This window comes from Lissotriton helveticus, chromosome 1_1 (assembly GCF_964261635.1).
Source record: "Lissotriton helveticus chromosome 1_1, aLisHel1.1, whole genome shotgun sequence".
Lineage (NCBI taxonomy): Eukaryota > Metazoa > Chordata > Amphibia > Caudata > Salamandridae > Lissotriton > Lissotriton helveticus.
The window spans coordinates 2,140,967,951-2,140,980,220 of NC_136057.1; the positions used below are offsets into that span (position 1 = coordinate 2,140,967,951).

At 45.7% G+C, this 12,270-nt stretch overlaps 1 protein-coding gene across 5 annotated transcripts in view; it reads right to left on the reverse strand.

The window, feature by feature from the left end:
• Positions 1-12,270, reverse strand: part of EVI5 (ecotropic viral integration site 5) — a 936,315-nt gene that overhangs the window by 25,597 nt on the left and 898,448 nt on the right. The window lies entirely within an intron of this gene.

Sequence of the window (12,270 nt, forward strand, 5' to 3'; positions counted from 1 at the left end):
AAACATGTTAAGCATAAATATAAGGAGTGTAGAACAAGTTACTTACCTTCGATAATGCCTTATCTGGTAGAAACTATCTACTGCAAATTCTTTAACTTAGAATTATCCACAGGCATGAGACTGGATCTGGAAACTTTTCATGAGTAGAACCCCTGCGCACCTAGGCTTGGGCGTGCAGGGATGATTGCATCCCCCCGTGCCTGTGCTGCGGAATGGTCGAGGGCACTCTACTTCACCCGGTATGGGAATGTACTGCTTTATTGAGGTTTTGGTGCGGGGTGCTGCCCTGTCTCTCTAAGGTGCTGGGGTGGGAAGTTCCACGGTCGCCATGCTTGGCTATGCTTCATATTACAGAGGGAATTGGTGGTAATAGGTACAAATGACATCTGTTATACCTGGGTCTTACCCTGGCTAAGAGAGACATCGCTATGGCTTGGAAAGCGACTGTGAGGGCCTGGAAACTGGGCCTGGACTATTCCATGGGGTTAGAACTACCAATTTTTAAAGCTCAGGGATGCCCCCAAAAACACCTGAAGATATGGAAGTGGTGGGCGGATTATCGAGGTCTGTATCTTCAACCATTCCCCCTAAACTACACAATGTAGATCTGCCATAAAGATTTAATGCTGGGTACCAATAGCGATAATAATTATACCTGTATCCAAATATTACGATCTGAGATTTTGTACGATAACATGTATACGGACTTCGTGACACTGATGCTTCTTGTTTCAAATGTTTGTTTGCGCTTAATTCAGATTTTTGCATATCCCTATTTGCTATTTGACAACTGTATATTGTAAAAGTAGTGAGTTACAACAATAGGAGAGAGAGGGAGAGTACAGGACACTCTCAGTCCCCCGGGTAAATCTTTGTCAAACAACAAAAGAGTGTCTAAGGGTACTAAATGTGTAAGCACAAGTACAGAGAAAAGAAAAACCTTAGTAATTCAAGTTGAAAGTCACTAGGGATTATTAGGAAGCCCTCACTCACCACCCTGGGTGGTGACATGCTTAATCATCGGGCCCACCTGGAGAAGCCGAATGCCTCCCTGGTGTGCAGCAACGCCAGAATACTGCGGAGCTGTTTTTTTTAAAAAAGTAGACATCTTTACCATTGCCATGATATTCATGCAATGTGCTACCCTGGCGTTACCAGGGCTCGCGTGTCTGTCAACAATCAAATCAGTTGTGAAATAAAGTACCCCTGCGCACCAGTAGGTGGCGTCGATCGGCTCTGCATGGAGTCATCGGCGCCAGATGTGACGTGCGCGATACCAATATAGGCACCATACCAGTGCGCTGACGTCAGTTACTTTTCGCGACTTTCCATGCCAGGAGTACGGGGCCACGAAGTACACGCGATACCTATATAAGCACCATACCAGTGTGCTGACGTCAGTTACTTTTCGCGAATTTCCATGCCAGGAGCACGGAGTCACGAAGTACACTGACCACTGATGTGGAAAACCAGGGTCCTGAAAGGGTAGGATGGGTGAGTCGGTAAGGAATCTGCAGCTATATAGAGTCTCTACCAGATAAGGTGTTACCAAAGGTAAGTAGCTTGTTCATCTGATAGACATTTCTAGCGTAGAGTCCTTACCTTAGGACAGATACCCAAGCAATACCTCCCGGAGGTTAGTCTTTAGACCAATTTTAAATAGGTCCTGCAGGAACAAACGGGCAAACTGCCCATCCCTAAGACCAGACTGTCCAGGCAGTAGTGTTTGGTAAATGCTCACATTGCGGCCTGGCAGATGAAACTCAGCGAGGTAAAGCAGTGGTTTCAGCTTTAGCTCTGGTGGAATGAACAAGCAAACCATCAGGGTGTTTTTTCTTAGGCAATGCGTAGCAGATTTTGATACAGAACACAATCCATCGTGAGATGGTCCTCTTCTGTACAGCCCGTCCTTTCTTCGCTTTGACATATTCCACAAAGAGTTGGTTATCGACCCGGAACTCTTGTGTGTGACTAAGGTAAAATGACAATGCTCTTTTTGGGTCCAGACGGTGAAGTCGCTCATCTTTCTTGGAGGGATGGGGTGGAGCATAAAAAGTAGACTGAGTGATGGAGTGGTCTATGTGAAAGGGAGTGGCCACTTTTGGGAGAAAGGAAGCTCTCGTATGAAGCGACAGTTTGTCTGGGTAGATGTTAAGATAAGGAGGCTTGGATGACCAGGCTTGAAGCTCACTGACCCTTTGGGCAGATGTTATAGCCATGGGAATGGCTGTCTTGATGGTAAAGAGCCTGAGTGGATAATTGTGCAGGGGCTCAAAGGAAGCACACATAATAAAAGCGAGGACAAGGCTGTGGTCCCACTGGGGCAAAATAAAGGGAAAAGATGGAAACAAATGTAAACTTTTCAGAAGCCTACTCACAAAAGGGGATCTAAAAAGGGATGGCTGATCGGTCAACCACAGAAAAGCTCAAATAGCGAAGACCTAGCCCTTCAGAGTGCCCTGAGCAGAGCCCTGCTGGGCAAGGTAAAGAATGAAAAGGAGAACCTGAGAAAGGGGGACAGAAAAGGGATTGATTTGTCCTTCTGTACACCATGCAACAAATGTTGTCCAATGGCAATGTCTTGGTGGAGGGACGCCTGGCTGCCAACAACGTCGCAGACTTCAGGAAGAAGGTCGAAAGTTGACAACTGTCGCCACTTAAACTCCACGCAAGAGGGCGGAGCGTTCACAGGGCGGTGGAGAACCCTCCCCTGCTGCAGTGACACAAGATCCTCCCGAAGGCGCAGCCTGATCAGAGGACTGATAGCCATGCTCAACTGCTCGAGATACCAGACTCTCCGTGCCCAGTCGTTCATGATATTTTGGAGAAATCTGGGCAGGAGTGGTATGGGCGGAAAGGTGTACAAGAGGCCTAAGCTCCATTTACGACAAAAAGAGTCTCAGAGCGAGTGTCACCTTGGAAACTCCAGTGCACTGAACTGCTGACATTGCACGTTCTCTTTGGTGGTGAACAGATTTCCCAAGACTCTCCCCACTGTTGAAAGAGACTTTGCACCACCTCTGGATGGAGATGCCATTTGTGAACCACAAGGCATCTTCAGCTGAGTTTGTCTGCTCTGGTGATCAGAGAGCCTGCCAGATTAAGAACTACAAGGGAAATGCCTTGATGTTCCAGCCAAGTCCAGACACGGAGGGCCTCTTGACAAAGGGTCCACGACCCCACACCACCCTTTACGTGCAGTACCACATGGCAGTGGTGTTGCCCATTAACATCTGCACTAGCCTTCCCTTGATGTAAAGTAGAAAGCCTTTCAATGCCAGTTGGATCGCCCGAAGCTGCCAACAGGTTCATCTGGAAACCTCCGATCTCCACCTCTTCCAGATGGTCGCCCTAGCCGGGACGGACGCATCTGCCACCACTGTCAGAACTGGTTGGGGAAGAGTGAGGGGTCTGCCGCGGACCCAATCGCAGTTCGTTAACCACTACTGCAGATCTTGTGCAGTTCCCTTTGAGATCTGGACCATGTCAATGCAGAGCCTGCATATGCCAAAAGGCATGGATCACCAACACCATGCTGGAAGCCACGAGGCCCAGCAGCCTGTGGGTCAGTCTCCCTGAAATCCAGGATAGAGGCTGAAACATCGTTATCATAGCCTGAATATCCTAGATTTACTGTTCAGGAAGATAGACCAGAAATTGCACTGTGCCCAGAAATGCTCCGATGAAAGAGCGCATCTGAGAGGGAGTCAGGTGTGACTTTGGCACATTGATAGGGAACGCCGCGAATGGTGGGAGATGATAGCCTGGGGCGTGTCCGCCTTCAACTGCCAATCTCGAGATAGGGGAAGACTGACACTTGTAATCCATGCAGATGAGCTGCAACCACTGCCATCACCTTGGTGAACGCCCCAGGGGCGCTGGTGAGGCCAAGGGGAGCACAGCAAATTGAAAGTGCTTGTGGCCCACTGTGAACTGCAGGTCATGCCTATGTGCAGGCAGCACAGGAATGTGGAAATATGCATCCTGCAAGTCCAGCGCTACCATCCAGTGTCCTGGGTCTAAGGCAAACAGGACCTCAGCAAGAGCAAGCATTTTGAACTTCTCCTAATTGAGGAAGACATTGTGAGAGCTCCGGTCAAGGATAGGATGAAGGCCTCTGTCCTTTCTGGGCACCAGAAAGTAGCGAGAATAGCAACAACGACTTACTGCTGCATACGGCACTCACTCTGTGACTCCTTGGTCAAAAGAGCAGTCACTTCCTGGCGGAGAAGGGATAGGTATGCTCTGTCAGCCTGGGGTAAGTAGGTGGTAAGGAGGGAGGAGTAGTCTCAAAGGGGAGGGAGTAGCCCCTTGGTACGATCCGCAAAACCCATCCGTCCGATGTTAGGGACTGCCAGTGATACAGGTGATGGTGAATCCTGCTGCCCACTCCACTGGGTGTCCATGACGGTAAACAGGCAGAATAGACGGGTTTAGAGGTTGTGACTGCCAGGGATGGGTTTGTGGGAGGAGGGGGGGGGTTGGGTGGGAGGGGAGTTACTGACCCAAACGCTGGGCCTCCTCCAGGACAGTTGACAGCAACTGCACAACCATATAAACAGAGCATGGGAATAGAGGCCCCAAAGGCATCTACATAGACTGCAATGCCAGGCAGGTGGAAGAAAACATTTTCTTGCTTAAATTGTCCAGCCTCTTGGATTCCAGATTGGACTGTGAAGTTGGTAATGCGCCAGGATTTACTCTGGAAGTGGAGGCTTGGACCACCAAGCTCTCTGGGGTAGGGTGTTTTGTGAGGAATTTGGGGTCACCAGGAGCGAGGCAGAGGCGGCAGGCAATTATCCTGTTCACAGTTGGGCTTGGACCAAAATCTCAAGTAGGACATCAGTAAGTGCTTTGTTAACTGGAAGAAGTGATTCTGAAGGGGACATTCGACTGAAGCACTACCGCTCCCGTCAAGTGTTGACTGCCACCAAGAGCAAGCTAAGGTCCAGGACCTCAGCCGCCCTCCACACCATCACTAAGAATGAAGCAGCTCCCTCCTCTACAGCAATGTTGGGAGGAGAGAGCATGGCAATATCTGGAGAAGTATCCAGTCCACTGCTGTCTGCCAAATCCTCACACCAGTCCAGCTTGGTATCATAAGCTAGGGTTTTTCAGGGTCCAGCAACCCTTCCAATTTCTCCCCAAATTCTAGTCTAAAAGAATAGGGCTAAGGCATTCCTCCAGTTGGTGCCAGCATAGGGCGACGCCCTTCTGGCTCCATGCTGGAGACCGGGATGTAAATGGAGAGGTCGCCGCCAGGAGTGATGGCCTTGAGACTGGTTTCCAGGAAAGTTGACTTGGCATGACTGGTGCGGAACCAGATCTATCTGTGTATTCCTGAGGCCTGACTGGTACTGAGGCGGAAGCCGCTGGCATGGGTCCCGTAGGGGCCTCTCCCGAACCCACAGGGCCTAAAGGTGCGCCAGAGGGAATGAGCTTCCCAAATATGAGGTGCATAGCCTCATACAATTCTCTCAATTGAGCTAGGGCCGCTCCAGCTTCCGGAAATTAGAGGAGGTGTAAAGTCGGCCCAGACGCTGGCTCAACCGGGGTGCCAGGCCTCCAGAGACACTCCCTTGTTTAGTCAGCCCATGGACGAGGTGAAGTCGAAGCACGCTTCAACGACTTCTTCTTGTAGCAAGACTTACACAAATGGCCTGACAACTTGGAGTGCAACAAGCTTCTTGGACACGGCGACAGCTCCCGGGACATTCCTCTCGACCAGAATCCGATTCATCATGGCGTTGCACATCGAGCCTCATGGAGCTTGAGGGATAGCTGCCTGTTACTGGATCTGCTCTGACTGGTGTGGAAAGAAAAGAACTGACGTCAGTGCACTAGGGTGGCACCTATATAGGCACCGCACACGTCACTTCCGGCACGGAGGTTGCAGGCTATACCACGCTGAGCCAAACAACGACACCTACTGGCATGCAGGGTTACTGTTTACGAAACACGTCCACATCCAGTGTGATGCCTGGGGATAATTCTAAAGTAAGGAATCTGTGGCGAGAAGTCTTGATCTGATTATATTTACCACAACTATTAAATACATTTTCTACATACATTAAACATAAATATAAGAAAGTATATAAGCTTTTGTTCCTATGTAGTATATGCATTTACACAAATGCACAAATCTGCATACGTACATACATATAATCAAAGTATACACGTTTTCAAACATGTACATGCACCATTGGTGTCTTATGCATACTATTGCTGCACATTTGTATTTTGAATTTGATGGTCATGTACAGAAGAGTCAGCTGTTGAGTAATCTTATGAAGAGAAGGTGGTTCTCTGTAGATCTTATGTTTGGTGGGAATAAATTCAATAGTTTGGCTGCCTGAACAGTGAAAGAAATCCCATAAATGTTTTTTTCCTTGAATGCTGGAAATTTAAGCCAGGGCGCCAATCTGGACCGAAGGTTTTTTTGTTGTATGCATTTCGATATTTTCTGCTTGATGAAAAGTAGTCCTGTTTCCTGTATTGATTTGTGGGTGATACAAATCTGTGTGAATTTGGATCTTTTGGCAACAGGTAACCAATGTAGGGCCCTTAAGGCAGTGGAGATGTAGGCTTGTGGCTTTATATGTACGAGTAGACTGGCAGCAGAGTTTTTAATTTGTTGTTGTCTTTTCATAGTTGATAGAGGTGATCCATAGTAGAAGCCATTGGCGTAATCAAGCTTCAACAGTACATGAGATAGTAGCTTGGACCTTCAGTGGAAATCAAAGGTGTGGGAAGATGAGTCGCAGAGTTTTCATAGTAATGAAACTTGATCTTGTTAACTTATCCACTAGGGTATTCATTGATTAGGGTCCATGGTAATTCCGAGTCTTCTTACTTCCTTGGATACATTAGGAGGTAGTCCCAGATCACCTGGCCAGGTGGATAGTGAGTTATAATTTTTCCAATCACCTCGCCACAGGTTAGTATTTTAGTTTTGGACGCATTCAAATTGAGATGGCTCCATGTCATCCACTGATCAACAGCTCAGAGGCAAATAAAGATTTTTGAGTTTCCAATGTCTTTGGGGCTTTCCAGTTTAAGAAGTATTTGTGTGTCATCTGCGTATTATAGCAAGTAAGCTGAAATTCATTGATCATTGCCGGTAATTGCTTCCTGTAGATGTTGAAAAGTATGGGTGAAATGATTGAACCTTGAGGGACCCCTTACTTTGTGATGCCGGGTTTGAATGATAAAAGATATATGGAGGACATTTATTCTGTTTTGAAGGTAGGATGGGATCAGCCGAGAACAGTCCCCTCAAATGAAATTTGAATGTTGAGTTTATCACCAAACTTGGCATGGTTTAATAGCCTCATGCTACCAAGCACCCTTGTAATGGAACTCTGGAAAGATGCTGGCTCAGAAATCATTAAAGGTATGGGTAAAGTTAGACGATTCCCGCAGTGTTAGCTTGTCATTAATAAATAACATACCTAAATACTGGTTAAAATATGAGACTTCAACGCCTTCATCTGAGTTCAAGAAACTTTGCATCCTGCATTGACAAAATGGTACTAGGTAACTCTTTCACCTTAAGGTAACATCAAGTACTGATGGAAAATGTTTTGCATCAGTGACCTCAACATGGCATGACTGTGCCCAAGTAATGGGAAGGCTTATCTCTCAAGATGTTCTTGTGTATCTTAAGCCGAACTGCCACTTCATTTCATTAAGCTTTATTCTGTACCTATAAAAAATGACCATAAAAGCACAGGATAACATACAGATATAAACTGGCAAGGGATACAGGGATGATTAATTGAAATAACACATACAATTTTAAAACATCATACTTTTTCTTGCATATATTGATTTGTTTAAAAGGTAGCAGTAAAAAAAGCATACATCCTGGTTATGCATATTAAAAAGCAAATTCATGGCTTCATTAACAGGTCAGACTCCATATTTTACAAAGATGGGTTTTAGTTAAAAAATGCGATAGTTCATATAAAGGTTGCATATCAGAAGAAAGTGCAAAGTGCATTGCTTGGATTGGCCGTCGCAGCGACAAGGACCCACCGGATGTTTTTTCGGAGACGGGAAGGTTACCAGATGATGTACTAACCCAAGCCTCAACCTCGTGAGAACAAATCTATGCGAGGGTCTGGTCACCTGGCTTAGATACGGTTGAAATCCCTCGTTCCCCACAAAATTATTATAAAACATAAAGGTGGGTTTTAAACCATTGCTGCTCACCCGCCTCTCAGCGTTGTATTTTATGAATATATTCTTTAACTCATGTTTTGACATTGATGCAGCAGCATATGGGTCGGCCAAGATGTTTATACCAAAAATGTCCTGGAAACTGACTATTATATGTTTTAACCAAGGGATCTTAGAGTAGTTATCCAGAGAGAGGCAGTCATTAATTACAGATCTATTCATTGCTGTCTCCGTCTTTTGCCAGATCGAGCGCCATAACATTAGCGGTCTCAGAGATATCAAGGCTGACAAGTGGTGGATCCCTAGTTCTCTATGAGTTAAATCATTAGGGGCGGAATTTGGTAGACACAAGAGTTTCTTGAGAAAAACATTTTCCTCAATTTGCAGGCAGCCGTTAGAACAATGACCCCAGATTCCGGACCCATATAGAGCAATTGATACGCATCGGTATCGGTAGATCTGCAGCATATCCCTGATGCGTCTATCGCCTATCTTGGCCGCAAATCTAAAAACCCCGTGGGCACTTTTGGCCATTCTGGCCCGTTCGTTAATAAATTCATGTGCCCAAGTTCGGTCTCTACCAAAGGTGATTCCCAGGTAACAGAAATTATCAACTTGGTGCACTCTCTGTCCCTCAATAAAGCAACTATGGGAACTCCTTTGGCCGCCCCCACAGATCATAGTGTAAGTTTTGGTTTTATTTATAAGCAGTTTCCTATCCCTGATAAAAATGGAGAATTTTCTCAATCAAGCGTTGAAGGCCAATGGGGGTCCTAGACAGTAGCACGGAGTCGTCCGTATATAATAATACCGGCACGTCAAGGCCATTAACCTGTGGAGCATCGGCACTAACTGGTTTTAAAATTAAATCTACCTCGTTGATAAAAAGTGTAAAACGCAGGGGTGCAAGGACCCGCCCTGGTCTTATACCACTCCCAACCTTAAATTTAGGAGTGCATTCCCCCTTTACACCGTAACGGACACTAGTTTGAAGATTATCATACAGCCGAGCTAAAAAGAAAATAATACCTTCCGGGGCCTCAAGTTCAAGCAGCTTCGCCCAAAGAATGGCGTGATCCACCAGATCGAAGTCGCTGCTTAAATCTGCAAAGCAGAGGTAGAGAGAGCCCTGTTTGGCCGGAGTATACTTCCCAATAAGCAAATTTTAGTTTAAACACTGGTCTAAAGTTCCTCGCCCTTTCCTAAAGCCATACTGAGAACTGGCCATAATCCCTTTCACCTCAACCCATTCTTCCAACCGTACCAGCAATATTCTGCTCATGATTTTGACGGAGGAGTCTAACAAGGAAATAGGGCGGTAATTTTTAGCATCCCCCCATATCCCCCTTTTTATAGATTGGAATTATGATGGATTCCCCCAAGTCGGTGGAACACCATTACTTACAGCGGCATTAAATACAGAGGTTAACACGGGGCTCCACAAGTTCGGGGCAGTTTTATATACATCAATAGGAACCCCATCCGGCCCCTGGGCCTTCCCGCCTTTACTGGCATTAATGTCTTGTTCCACCTCAGCAATAGTGAAATCCAGAGGGGCTACAGGCCAAGAACTATCACTGACACAGTGGGAGTGGTCAGACTTAAATATAGTAGAGAAGTGGGCTACCCATGTCTCACAGGGAACATTAGATGTGAGTTCAGGGAACAAATTGTCTTTTAGAAAAGGGGAATTAACTGTTGCCCAGAATAACGCGCTGTTCGACGTTTCTGCGGCCTCTGTCAGTGTTTCCCAGGCCTCTTGTTGTAGCTCTACCTTCCTATGCTTAAGGGCTACTTTATAATCAAATCTCAGTTGGCTTACCGCTATCTTATCTCTCGGCCTGACTGTTAGGGCCCGCTTTAGTGCGGTTTGCAGTGTTGTACATGTGTGGTCAAACCACCCTTTATTGTGTGTGGTTATCCCCGAGCCGGTTTTCGTGAACATAGTGTCAATAACTTAATTAATAAACCTAAAATTACTTAGGATGCAAACGGGATCATGGTCGTTATTTAGAATGACATTAATTTCCCCGGTGCACCCTTTTACAATAGATTTGAAAACCTCTTCGGATTTTTCTCCCTTCCATCTCAATCGCACACCGTTGGGTCTATGGGGTTCGATATTCATCACAAAACGTGAAATGGGTGGTGTTCTGCCTTCCCAGATTGTAATTTCTAAAATAATACAGTTGTGGTCACTCAACGGGGTTTCTACAATCTTTGGGACCTTACATAGTGAAGTGATATTAAATGATACACATACGTGGTCAATCATCGCGTTTGCATTGCGACCCGTAAATGTGGGGATAATATCACCATGGTCGTTCTTGCCATAGGCCAAAAGTTCTAGATCATGGTCCGCCATTATTTTGTTTAGTGACTCACCATACGTATTATGAGGGAAATGCAAGTCGTCCTTCTCTGAATTACCTTTTACCCCACACACCCCTAGGGTGGACAGTGGACAAGTAGATACATTAAAATCTCCCACCCAAATAAAATCAAAAATAAAATTTTCCCCTGCAATCAATTCACTTAGAGCAATCTCTAAATCCTTCACAGCTTGATGCCGTGTATTGTCGAAAACATTATTATAAAAGTTAATTAGAAGAACATTGCTGGCATGTCTTTCAAGCAGCCATAAAACCTGTGAGTGTACCCCAACCTTCATGTGTCTCTTCACAACGATGGGGAGATTAACTGAAACCAGTGTCAACAGGCCTCCTTTGGCTCTGCCAGAAACAGAGCCCACCGCTGGTAAACTATAGGCGGCGTAACCATCGTAACTAACCAGATCCTGACACCAGGTTTCCTGGAAACAGATGATATCATAAGAATTAATAAAATCAGACCAACCCAATGTATCCCCTTTTGAGGCTAGTCCGGCAATGTTCCAACTAACTATAGAGCAATGGGAAAGAGGGTACTCACTATTCTGCGGGACGACTGTCTGCTCCGGGTCGGGAACTCCCGGCCTCTCACCCCCCTTCGTTTGCACAATAATCAAGCTAGCCCTATCCTGCTTTTATTACTAGATTCAGCCACATAGGTGGCCCCTGACTCCCTTGTGTTACCCCTCTCCTTTTCAGCGTATAGGGGTCTGACCACCTTTATTATTATCCATAATAGTATGATCCTGATTGAGTCAATCATTTGCATCAAGGTGCTCAGGGATTGATATCTGTTAGATACAGGCACCTGGAACATACTAGGTATATCGGGGGTGGGCGTGTCTCTCTAGTAGGGCCAACACTTTTTTGATACATTAGGTGGCTAGAAAAATAACCCAGGGGGCATAAAGAGATTCCTTGTTCATTGTGTGGTAATGATGTTGCTCTGATCAAGGAAGTTGCTGCAAAATGAGGGTTTCTAAAATTTATAATAACACAGTCTCCCTTGATGTTTTTAGTCGATTTCCCAATTCCATTGACCCTTCTCATGGTTAGGATCTGATCAGATAAGGCCACCAAGAATCCACATTGGTTGTTAAGCCATGAGACAGTTTTGTTTTTGAGGGATTCATGGGACTCCATCTGGTTTGGGGCCAGGTTTTCGTTTAATGATGGAACATGGGTTAGGACGGCCACATATGGGGCACAATCAGGGGGTAGGTTAATACTCTTACTACGCTTAGCAATGTGAGTTATTTACCCCCCCCCCCCCATCTGGATTCTAGGACTGTTTTACTCTTTTGAGTTCCAGGAATTTGCCTATTTAATTCTTCTACAGGGACATGTTCATGTGCCATCCCATTACTGTTTGGGATTTCAGGGTTGACCGTTTCTCCTCTTCCCATGTTAGCTTGACAATTTTCCATGGCTTTCATTTGGGTTTTCAATAAATCATTTTGCATAGTAATCTCAGCCCTGACCCTATTGAACTCACTAATTAAGTTGTCCAATCTGTTGGATAGGGGTTTAATAGATCCTTCAATTTTAGCAATAAATGTGTTCATAAGTTGCTCAACCTGTGTATCGGTTAATACCCCTGGATTAGTATTACCCAGATGCTTGCTCTACTGGTTTTTTTGCACCCTTGCCCAGATGAATAGGACCTCGTTTGAATTGAGCTTTCCTACAACCCCTTCTA